Genomic DNA, 11,361 nt, shown 5'->3' with positions numbered 1-11,361 from the left:
TGTGTTATCCATCTCATTATAATAACCAGTCAGTTGTGTTATCCATCTCATTTTAATGACCAGTCAGTTGTGTTATCCATCTCATTATAATGACCAGTCAGTTGTGTTATCCATCTCATTATAATGACCAGTCAGTTGTGTTATCCATCTCATTATAATGACCAGTCAGTTGTGTTATCCATCTCATTATAATGACCAGTCAGTTGTGTTATCCATCTCATTATAATGACCAGTCAGTTGTGGCATCCACCTCATTATAATGCCGTGTACCAGTCAGTTGTGTTATCCATCTCATTATAATGACCAGTCAGTTGTGTTATCCATCTCATTATAATGACCAGTCAGTTGTGTTATCCACCTCATTATAATGCCATCTACCAGTCAGATGTGTTATCCATCTCATTATAATGACCAGTCAGTTGTGTTATCCATCTCATTATAATGACCAGTCAGTTGTGTTATCCATCTAATTTTAATGACCAGTCAGTTGTTATCCATCTCATTATAATGCCGTGTACCAGTCAGTTGTGTTATCCATCTCATTATAATGACCAGTCAGTTGTGTTATCCACCTCATTATAATGCCATCTACCAGTCAGATGTGTTATCCATCTCATTGTAATGACCAGACAGTTGTGTTATCCACCTCATTATAATGCCATCTACCAGTCAGTTGTGTTATCCTTCTCATTATAATGACCAGTCAGTTGTGATATCCATCTCATTATAATGACCAGTCAGTTGTGTTATCTATCTCATTATAATGACCAGTCAGTTGTGTTATCCATCTCATTATAATGACCAGTCAGTTGTGTTATCCATCTCATTATAATGACCAGTCAGTTGTGTTATCCATCTCATTATAATGACCAGTCAGTTGTGTAGCTGTTAGAGGTAGAGGTGTGTATCAGTCTGTTGTGTAGCTGGTAGAGGTAGAGGTGTGTATCAGTCTGTTGTGTAGCTGGTAGATGTGTGTATCAGTCTGTTGTGTAGCTGGTAGAGGTAGAGGTGTGTATCAGTCTGTTGTGTAGCTGGTAGAGGTGTGTATCAGTCTGTTGTGTAGCTGGTAGAGGTGTGTATCAGTCTGTTGTGTAGCTGGTAGAGGTGTGTATCAGTCTGTTGTGTAGCTGGTAGAGGTGTGTATCAGTCTGTTGTGTAGCTGGTAGAGGTGTGTATCAGTCTGTTGTGTAGCTGGTAGAGGTGTGTATCAGTCTGTTGTGTAGCTGGTAGAGGTAGAGGTGTGTGTTTCTCAGCTGATGCTGTTCTCTCAGTTCACTAACACATAATGGTGACTGTCTACACTACAATACACTGTCCAAGGGGACTGGTGAGACGAGCCACACACACACACACCACACACACACACACACACACACACACACACACACACACACACACACACACACACACACACACACACACACACACACACACATTCTCACTCACACAGTGTTCATCTGTGTTGTCCTTAAATGGCCTTAGGAGGGGAGCCTTCCTCACTTCAGACACAGTGTGAGTGTGTGTGTGTGTGTGTGTGTGTGTGGTGGAGGGGTCCCTGTGGTCCAGTTATAATGATTCCTCTCCTCTCCTCTCCTCTGACCTCTCCCTCTCTCTCTCCTCTCCCCTCGATCTCACCTCCTCTCCTCTCCTCTCCCTCTCCCCTCGATCTCACCTCCTCTCCTCTCTCCCTCGATCTCTCCTCTCTCCCCACCCCTCCTCGATCTCTCCTCTCCTCTCCTCTCCTCTCCTCTCCTCTCCCTCCTCCTCTCCTCTCCTCTCCCTCCCTCCTCTCCTCTCCTCTCCCTCTCCTCTCCTCCTCTCCTCTCCCCTCTCCTCTCCTCTCCTCTCCTCCCTCTCCCTCCTCTACCTCCCTCTCCTCTCCCCTCCCTCCCTCTCCTCTCCTCTCCTCTCCTCTCCTCTCCTCTCCTCTCCCTCTCCTCTCTTCATCTCTCCTCTCTCCTCCTCTCCTCTCCCCCTCGATCTCTCCTCTCCTCTCCCTCGATCTCTCCTCTCCCCTCGATCTCTCCTCTCCCCTCGATCTCTCCTCTCCTCTCCCCCTCGATCTCCTCCCCCTCTCTCCCTCTCGATCTCTCCCTCCTCTCCTCTCCCCTGATCTCTCCTCTCCTCCCCCCCCTCGATCTCTCCTCTCCCTCTCGATATCTCCCTCTCCTCTCCTCTCGATCTCTCCTCTCCCCCCTCGATCTCCCCTCTCCCCTCGATCTCCTCCCTCTCTCTCCCCTCGATCTCCCTCCTCTCCTCTACTCTCCTCTCCTCCTCCCCTCCCCTCCCTCTCTACCTCCCTTCTCCCTCTCCTCTCCTCTCCCCTCCCTCTCCTCTCCCCTCCTCTCTCACCCCCTCTCCTCTCCTCTCCTCCTCCTCTCCTCTCCTCTCTACCTCCCTCTACCTCCCTCCCTCTCCTCTCTCCCTCTCTCCTCTCCTCTCACTCTCCTCCTCCCTCTCCTCTCTCTACCCTCCCCTCCTCTACTCCCTTCCTCTCTCCTTCCTCCCTCTCCCTCCTCTCCCTCTCCTCTCCTCTCCTCTCTACACTCCCTCCTTCCTCTCCCTCTCCTCTCCTCTCCTCCTCTCTCTCCTCTCCTCCTCCCTCTCCTCTCCTCCTCTACTCTACCCTCCTCCTCCCTCCCCTCTCCTCTCCTCCTCCTCTCCTCCTCCTCTCCTCCTCCTCTCCTCTCCTCTCCTCTCTCTCTCTACTACTCCCTACCCTCCTCTCCCTCCTCTCCTCTCCCTCTCCTCTCCCTCTCCTCTCCTCTCCTCTCCTCTCCTCTCCTCTCCTCTCTACTACTCCCTCCTCTCTACTACTCCCTACCCTCCTCTCCTCTCCCTCTCCTCTCCTCTCCTCCTCCTCCCTCTCCCTCTCCTCTCCTCTCCTCTCTACTACTCCCTACCCCTCCTCTTCCTCCCTCCCTCTCCTCTCCTCCTCCCTCTCCTCTCCTCTCCTCCTCTCCTCTCCTCTCCCTCTCTCCTCTCCTCTCCTCTCCTCTCCTCTCTACTACTCCCTACCCTCCTCTCCTCCCTTCCTCTCCTCCTCTCCTCTCCTCTTCTCTCCTCTCCTCTCCTCTCCTCTCCTCTCCTCTCCTCTCCTCTCCTCTCCTCTCCTCTCTACCTACCCTACCCTCCTCTCCCCTCCCCTCTCCTCTCCTCTCCTCTCCTCTCTCCTCTCCTCTCCTCCTCTCTCTCCCTACCCTCTCTCCTCTCCTCTCCTCTCTACTACTCCCTACCCTCCTCTACCTCCCCCTTCCTCTCCTCTCTCTTGCTCTCCTTCTTCCTCCCTCCCCTCCTTCCTTCCTCTCCTCTCTACCTCCCTCCCCTCTCCCCTTCCTTCCTCTCCTCTCTACCTCCCTCCCTCTCCCTTCCTTCCTCTTCTCTCTACCTCCCTCCCTCTCCCCTTCCTTCCTCTCCTCTCTACCTCCCTCACCTCTATAGCACCTCTCTACCCTCCCTCCCCCATATCACCTCCCATAGTACCCCCACTGGGCTAAACCTGTCCCAGTGGACAACAAGATGAGACAGGAGGCATGGAGTGAGAGGAGAGGACTGTTGGTCCTCTGGGACTGTTAAAGTGTTTAATAGAGTCGGGGTTGAATAGGAGATGACTGTTATTAATATAATGTTGTTACTAAGGCTGTGTTATTAATAGAATGTTGTTACTAGGGCTGTGTTATTAATAGAATGTTGTTACCAGGGCTGTGTTATTAATAGAATGTTGTTACTAGGGATATGTTATTAATAGAATGTTGTTACTAGGGCTGTGTTATAATAGAATGTTGTTACCAGGGCTGTGTTATTAATAGAATGTTGTTACTAGGGATATGTTATTAATAGAATGTTGTTACTAGGGCTGTGTTATAATAGAATGTTGTTACCAGGGCTGTGTTGTTAATAGAATGTTGTTACCGGGCTGTGTTGTTAATAGAATGTTGTTACTAGGTATTAATAGAATGTTGTTACTAAGGCTGTGTTATTAATAGAATGTTGTTACTAGGGCTGTGTTATGAATAGAATGTTGTTACTAGGGCTGTGTTATTAATATAATGTTGTTACCAAGGCTGTGTTATTAATATAATGTTGTTACTAGGGCTGTGTTATTAATAGAATGTTGTTACCAGGGTATTAATAGAATGTTGTTACTAAGGCTGTGTTATTAATAGAATGTTGTTACTAGGGCTGTGTTATGAATAGAATGTTGTTACTAGGGCTGTGTTATTAATATAATGTTGTTACCAAGGCTGTGTTATTAATATAATGTTGTTACTAGGGCTGTGTTATTAATAGAATGTTGTTACCAGGGTATTAATAGAATGTTGTTACTAGGGATATGTTATTAATATAATGGTGTTACCAGGGTATTAATAGAATGTTGTTGCTAGGGATATGCTATTAATAGAATGTTGTTACCAGGGCTTGTTTATTAATAGAATGTTGTTACTAGGGCTGTGTTATTAATAGAATGTTGTTACTAGGGCTGTGTTATGAATAGAATGTTGTTACTAGGGCTGTGTTATTAATAGAATGTTGTTACTAGGGCTGTGTTATTAATATAATGGTGTTACCGGGCTGTGTTATTAATAGAATGTTGTTACTAGGATATGTTATTAATATAATGGTGTTACTAGGGCTGTGTTATTAATAGAATGTTGTTACTAGGGTATTAATAGAATGTTGTTACTAGGGCTATGTTATTAATAGAATGTTGTTACTAGGGCTGTGTTATAATAGAATGTTGTTACTAGGGCTGTGTTGTTAATAGAATGTTGTTACCAGGGCTGTGTTATTAATATAATGTTGTTACCAGGGCTTGTTTTTTAATAGAATGTTGTTACTAAGGATGTGTTATTAATAGAATGTTGTTACTAGGGGTGTGTTATTAATAGAATGTTGTTACCAGGGCTGTGTTATTAATATAATGTTGTAATCTCTCTCTCTTGCTCTCTCTCTCTCTCTCTCTCTCTCTCTCTCATCATTTCTAATCTACAATGTTTGTTTGGTTATGGTCATTTCTGTTAATACAATACATCGTTATTCCAGTATTACTGTTCTCATTGTCGGCGTGGACACGTTGTTTGCGGAGCTACACTTGTGAGAAAAAAAGTTTGGGTTTATTTCATTCCATTTCTTGAGTTTTGTCAATTCAATTTTAGTCAATTGTCTTTTGTTAGGAGCGTTGCTGTCAATGTTGAGTTTCTATAGAGACGTTCTATCACTGAGAGTTCTAGAGTTCTATCAACTAGAAGTCTCTCCTTTACTTCTATAGAGACATTCTATTACTGAGAATTCTAGAGTTCTATCACTGAGAATTCTCTCCTTTACTTCTATAGAGACATTCTATCACTGATAATTCTAGAGTTCTATCACTGATAATTCTCTCCTTTACTCCTATAGAGACATTCTATCACTGAGAATTCTAGAGTTCTATCAGCTAGAAGTCTCTCCTTTTCGTCTATAGAGACGTTCTATCACTGAGAGTTCTAGAGTTCTATCAGCTAGAAGTCTCTCCTTTACTTCTGTAGAGACGTTCTATCGCTGAGAGTTCTACAGTTCTATCACTGAGAGTTCTAGAGTTCTATCAGCTAGACACGCACCTGATTACACATAGAAGTATATATGCCTATGAGCTACCTGTCTTGCATTCAAATGTAGGTATATAAATGTGTCCATTTGGGAGATCTCTTTCTGATTGGCTTAAAGGGGACTGAGAGACTGAAAAACAGCTTCTATCTCAAGGCCATCAGACTGTTAAACAGCCACCACTAACATTGAGTGGCTGCTGCCAACACACTGTCACTGACACTGACTCAACTCTTTAATAACTTTAATAATGGAAAAATGTCTGTAATAAATGTATCACTAGCCACGTTATATAATGTTTACATACCCTACATTACTCATCTCATATGTATATACTGTACTCGATACCATCTACTGTATCTTGCCTATGCTGCTCTGTACCATCACTCATTCATATATCTTTATGTACATATTCTTTATCCCTTTACACTTGTGTGTATAAGGTAGTAGTTGTGAAATTGTTTGATTACTTGTAGATATTACTGCATTGTCGGAACTAGAAGCACAAGCATTTCGCTACACTCGCATTAACATCTGCTAACCATGTGACTGTGACAAGTAAAATTAGATTTGTTTTTAAATCTCCACCACTAATAAACTGTGGAGCTTCTCAAAGTAAATGTTTTCTTCACCTCAAAACAGCAAGTAAACAAAGTATTTTTTTATTTTAATATTTTACATCCATTGAGAATTACAAATAGTTCCTCAAAGTATTTGAAAAATCCTTCCAGCTCTCTCCCTTTCGATAACCACTCAGAGTGGAAGAGAAACATTTCATGCTCTGATCCAGTGGAAACATCATAAAATAGCCCTACCTGATTACCTCTTATCAGTGGTTGACTTGGACTGGAATAGGTTCCGGAACTCCTTTTGGGTTCCGGAACTGTTTTATATTCAGGTGTAGGAGCTCCATAATACTTTGAGATAATATTCTATAAGAGGAAGAGGAGCTCAAGCAGTAGAACATTGAGATAATATTCTATAAGAGGAAGAGGAGCTCAAGCAGTAGAACATTGAGATAATATTCTATAAGAGGAAGAGGAGCTCAAGCAGTAGAACATTGAGATAATATTCTATAAGAGGAAGAGGAGCTCAAGCAGTAGAACATTGAGATAATATTCTATAAGAGGAAGAGAGGAGCTCAAGCGGTAGATCATTGAGATAATATTCTATAAGAGGAAGAGGAGCTCGAGCAGTAGAACATTGAGATAATATTCTATAAGAGGAAGAGGAGCTCGAGCAGTAGAACATTTGAGGTGAAGGTACTCAGCTCCTGGCCAAGTCAAGCACGGCTTCTTATCCATTACTCAACTAGCCGACAGCTGTGTCTGGAAACTCTGAAGACCCAGAATATTTTATACAATGTTATATGTTTACTTGTCCCCGACTCAAGTTAATAGTTGATACAATATGTCAAGTTCGTTGCAGACAGGCCATATGAAGCCAATGTGATTTATAGAATATTTTATTTTTTATCGGGATATTTTCTACCTGCAGGTTGCAATGTTTTTATTTGTTGGCTTTATGTAGACTATTTTTTTCACCATAGTTGGCAATAGAAGTTACCTTTTTAGGTTAGTATCATTTTAATTTAGTTTTGGATATAATTTAGATTTTCCACATTACAATATATTTTGACATATGAAGACGTTATTATAAATGAAATGAAACTTTTCCACAGAAATGTGTGAAAACCATAACTGGCATGCAGATGGGTAGAAACGTTAAGGTCATTCAACATGAGAAAGGTTGCCGACTGCTAACCTATTACTGGCAACTTCAGGAGAGTAATGGCAGAATCTGCCGCAACTAACCTATTACCGGCAACTTCAGGAGAGTAATGGCAGAATCTGCTAACCTATTACCGGCAACTTCAGGAGAGTAATGGCAGAATTGCTAACGCCAGCAGGAGTGGGAGGAGAATAATCGGTTCAGGTTAAGGTTGTTTTTCTTTCTTCTGGTTATCTAGATCTCTGGCTCCCTCTTGAGTCATTTGTGTCTTATTTCAGCGAACGTGAAGTTTAAAGTATCAGATAAGCTCAATGCATATAGTTGATTTTTTTAAACACATAGGGGTGTCTATAAATGGAAAAATACACGTTTTAAAAAAATATCGACCAATCGACTGACAAAAGAACAGAAGACTTTCGGTCCGGCCAAGATTTTTTTTTTTTTTTAAAATCGTAGTAGTGTAGTAGTGTAGTAGTAGTAGTAGTAGTAGTAGTAGCAGTGTAGTGGTGTAGTAGTAGTAGCAGTGTAGTAGTGTAGTAGTAGTAATGTAGTAGTGTAGTAGTAGTAGTAGTTGTGTAGTAGTAGTAGCAGTGTAGTGTAGTAGTAGTGTAGTAGTGTAGTAGTGTAGTAGTAGTAGCAGTGTAGTGGTGTAGTAGTAGTAGCAGTGTAGTAGTGTAGTAGTAGTAATGTAGTAGTGTAGTAGTAGTAGTAGCAGTGTAGTGTAGTAGTAGTGTAGTAGTGTAGTAGTAGTTGTGCAGTAGTAGTGTAGTAGTAGTAGTAGTAGTGTAGTAGTGTAGTATTAGTGTAGTGGTGTAGTAGTAGTGGTGTTGCAGTGTAGTAGTAGTGTAGTAGTAGTGGTGGTAGTGTAGTTATTGTGTAACAGTAGTAGTAGTGTAGTAGTAGTGCAGTAGTAGTGTAGTAGTAGTGTAGTAGTGTAGTAGTAGCGTAGTAGTGTAATAGTGTAGTAGTGTAGTAGTAGTAGTAGTAGTGTAGTAGTAGTAGTAGTAGTAGTAGTAGTAGTATTATAGTAGTAGTAGTGGTAGTAGTAGTGTATGTAGTAGTAGTATTAGTAGTAGTGTAGTAGTAGTGGTGTAGTAGTAGTAGTGTAGTAGTGTAGTAGTAGTAGTAGTGTAGTAGTGTAGTGTAGTAGTAGTGTAGTAGTAGTGGTATAGTGGTGTAGTAGTAGTGTAGTAGTGTAGTAGTAGTGTAGTAGTGTAGTAGTGTAGTGGTGTAGTAGTAGTGTAGTAGTAGTGTAGTAGTAATAGTAGTAGTTGTAGTAGTACCAGTAGTAGTAGTGGTAGTGTAGTAGTAGTCTAGTACTAGTTGACTTACTCAGTGACTGTCTTGGAGGACTTCTCTCTTTGAAAGCCAGTTGGTATTTCAGACTCTCCACTTCCTTCTTCATCTGGGCAGATCCATCTCATCCATGACTGCTGATTGGCTGGGGAGGTTACCCTGGCAACCTGGGGGTAGTAAGTAAGTCAAGTTAGTATTCTGAACCAGAACGGCTCATAGAAGCAAATAACATGTTATTGATCAACAGGCGCCGAATACAACAGGTGTAGACCTCACAGTGAAATACTTTCTTACGAGCCCCAACCAACAATGCAGGTTAAAAAATATATATAAAATAAATACGAATAAGAATGAGAAATAAAAGTAACAAGTAATTAAAGAGCAACAGTAAAATAACAATCGTAGAGACTATATACAGGGGTACCGGTACAGAGTCAATGTGGAGGCTATATACAGGGGGTACTGGTACAGAGTCAATGTGGAGGCTATATACAGGGGGTACTGGTACAGAGTCAATGTGGAGGCTATATACAGGGGGTACCGTACAGAGTCAATGTGGAGGCTATATACAGGGGGTACCGGTACAGAGTCAATGTGGAGGCTATATACAGGGGGTACAGGTACAGAGTCAATGTGGAGGCTATATACAGGGGGTACAGGTACAGAGTCCATGTGGAGGCTATATACAGGGGAGTACCGGTACAGAGTCAATGTGGAGACTATATACAGGGGTGCCGGTACAGAGTCAATGTGGAGACTATATACAGGGGGTACGGGTACAGAGTCAATGTGGAGGCTATATACAGGGGGTACCGGTACAGAGTCAATGTGGAGACTATATACAGGGGGTACCGGTACAGAGTCAATGTGGAGACTATATACAGGGTATTACGGTACAGAGTCAATGTGGAGGCTATATACAGGGGGTACCGGTACAGAGTCAATGTGGAGACTATATACAGGGGGTACCGGTACAGAGTCAATGTGGAGACTATATACAGGGGGTACCGGTACAGAGTCAATGTGGAGGCTATATACAGGGGGTACCGGTACAGAGTCAATGTGGAGGCTATATACAGGGGGTACCGGTACAGAGTCAATGTGTAGGCTATATACAGGGGGTACCGGTACAGAGTCAATGTGGAGGCTATATACAGGGGTACCGGTACAGAGTCAATGTGGAGGCTATATACAGGGTGTACCGGTACAGAGTCAATGTGGAGGCTATATACAGGGGGTACCGGTACAGAGTCAATGTGGAGGCTATATACAGGGTATTACGGTACAGAGTCAATGTGGAGGCTATATACAGGGGGTACCGGTACAGAGTCAATGTTGAGGCTATATACAGGGGGTACCGGTACAGAGTCAATGTGGAGGCTATATACAGGGGGTACCGGTACAGAGTCAATGTGGAGGCTATATACAGGGGGTACCGGTACAGAGTCAATGTGGAGGCTATATACAGGGGTACCGGTACAGAGTCAATGTGGAGGCTATATACAGGGGTACCGATACAGAGTCAATGTGGAGGCTATATACAGGGGGTACCGGTACAGAGTCAATGTGGAGACTATATACAGGGGGTACCGGTACAGAGTCAATGTGGAGACTATATACAGGGTATTACGGTACAGAGTCAATGTGGAGGCTATATACAGGGGGTACCGGTACAGAGTCAATGTGGAGACTATATACAGGGGGTACCGGTACAGAGTCAATGTGGAGACTATATACAGGGGGTACCGGTACAGAGTCAATGTGGAGGCTATATACAGGGGTACCGGTACAGAGTCAATGTGGAGGCTATATACAGGGTATTACGGTACAGAGTCAATGTGGAGGCTATATACAGGGGTACCGGTACAGAGTCAATGTGGAGGCTATATACAGGGGTACCGGTACAGAGTCAATGTGGAGGCTATATACAGGGTATTACGGTACAGAGTCAATGTGGAGGCTATATACAGGGGGTACCGGTACAGAGTCAATGTGGAGACTATATACAGGGGTACTGGTACAGAGTCAATGTGGAGGCTATATACAGGGGGTACCGGTACAGAGTCAATGTGGAGGCTATATACAGGGGTACCGGTACAGAGTCAATGTGGAGGCTATATACAGGGGGTACCGGTACAGAGTCAATGTGGAGGCTATATACAGGGGGTACCGGTACAGAGTCAATGTGGAGGCTATATACAGGGGTACCGGTAAAGAGTCAATGTGGAGGCTATATACAGGGGGTACCGGTACAGAGTCAATGTGGAGGCTATATACAGGGGGTACCGGTACAGAGTCAATGTGGAGGCTATATACAGGGGGTACCGGTACAGAGTCAATGTGGAGACTATATACAGGGGGTACCGGTACAGAGTCAATGTGAAGGCTATATACAGGGGTACCGGTACAGAGTCAATGTGGAGGCTATATACAGGGTATTACGGTACAGAGTCAATGTGGAGGCTATATACAGTGGGGTACCGGTACAGAGTCAATGTGGAGACTATATACAGGGGGTACCGGTACAGAGTCAATGTGGAGGCTATATACAGGGGTACTGGTACAGAGTCAATGTGGAGGCTATATACAGGGGGTACCGGTACAGAGTCAATGTGGAGGCTATATACAGGGGGTACCGGTACAGAGTCAATGTGGAGGCTATATACAGGGGTACCGGTACAGAGTCAATGTGGAGGCTATATACAGGGGTACCGGTACAGAGTCAATGTGGAGGCTATACCAGGCAGTGAT

General features: G+C 43.7%; 1 pseudogene; it reads right to left on the bottom strand.

Annotated features, from left to right (window-relative positions):
* The window catches only part of LOC121844265, a 10,605-nt pseudogene extending 1,863 nt beyond the window's left edge, over nt 1–8,742 (bottom strand).
* Between the last annotated feature and the right edge of the window lie 2,619 nt (nt 8,743–11,361).

The sequence above is a fragment of the Oncorhynchus tshawytscha genome, unplaced genomic scaffold (genome assembly GCF_018296145.1).
Source record: "Oncorhynchus tshawytscha isolate Ot180627B unplaced genomic scaffold, Otsh_v2.0 Un_contig_4020_pilon_pilon, whole genome shotgun sequence".
NCBI lineage: Eukaryota > Metazoa > Chordata > Actinopteri > Salmoniformes > Salmonidae > Oncorhynchus > Oncorhynchus tshawytscha.
Note: the sequence above shows the minus strand (reverse complement) of the source record. Positions and strands in the feature narration are given on the sequence as shown.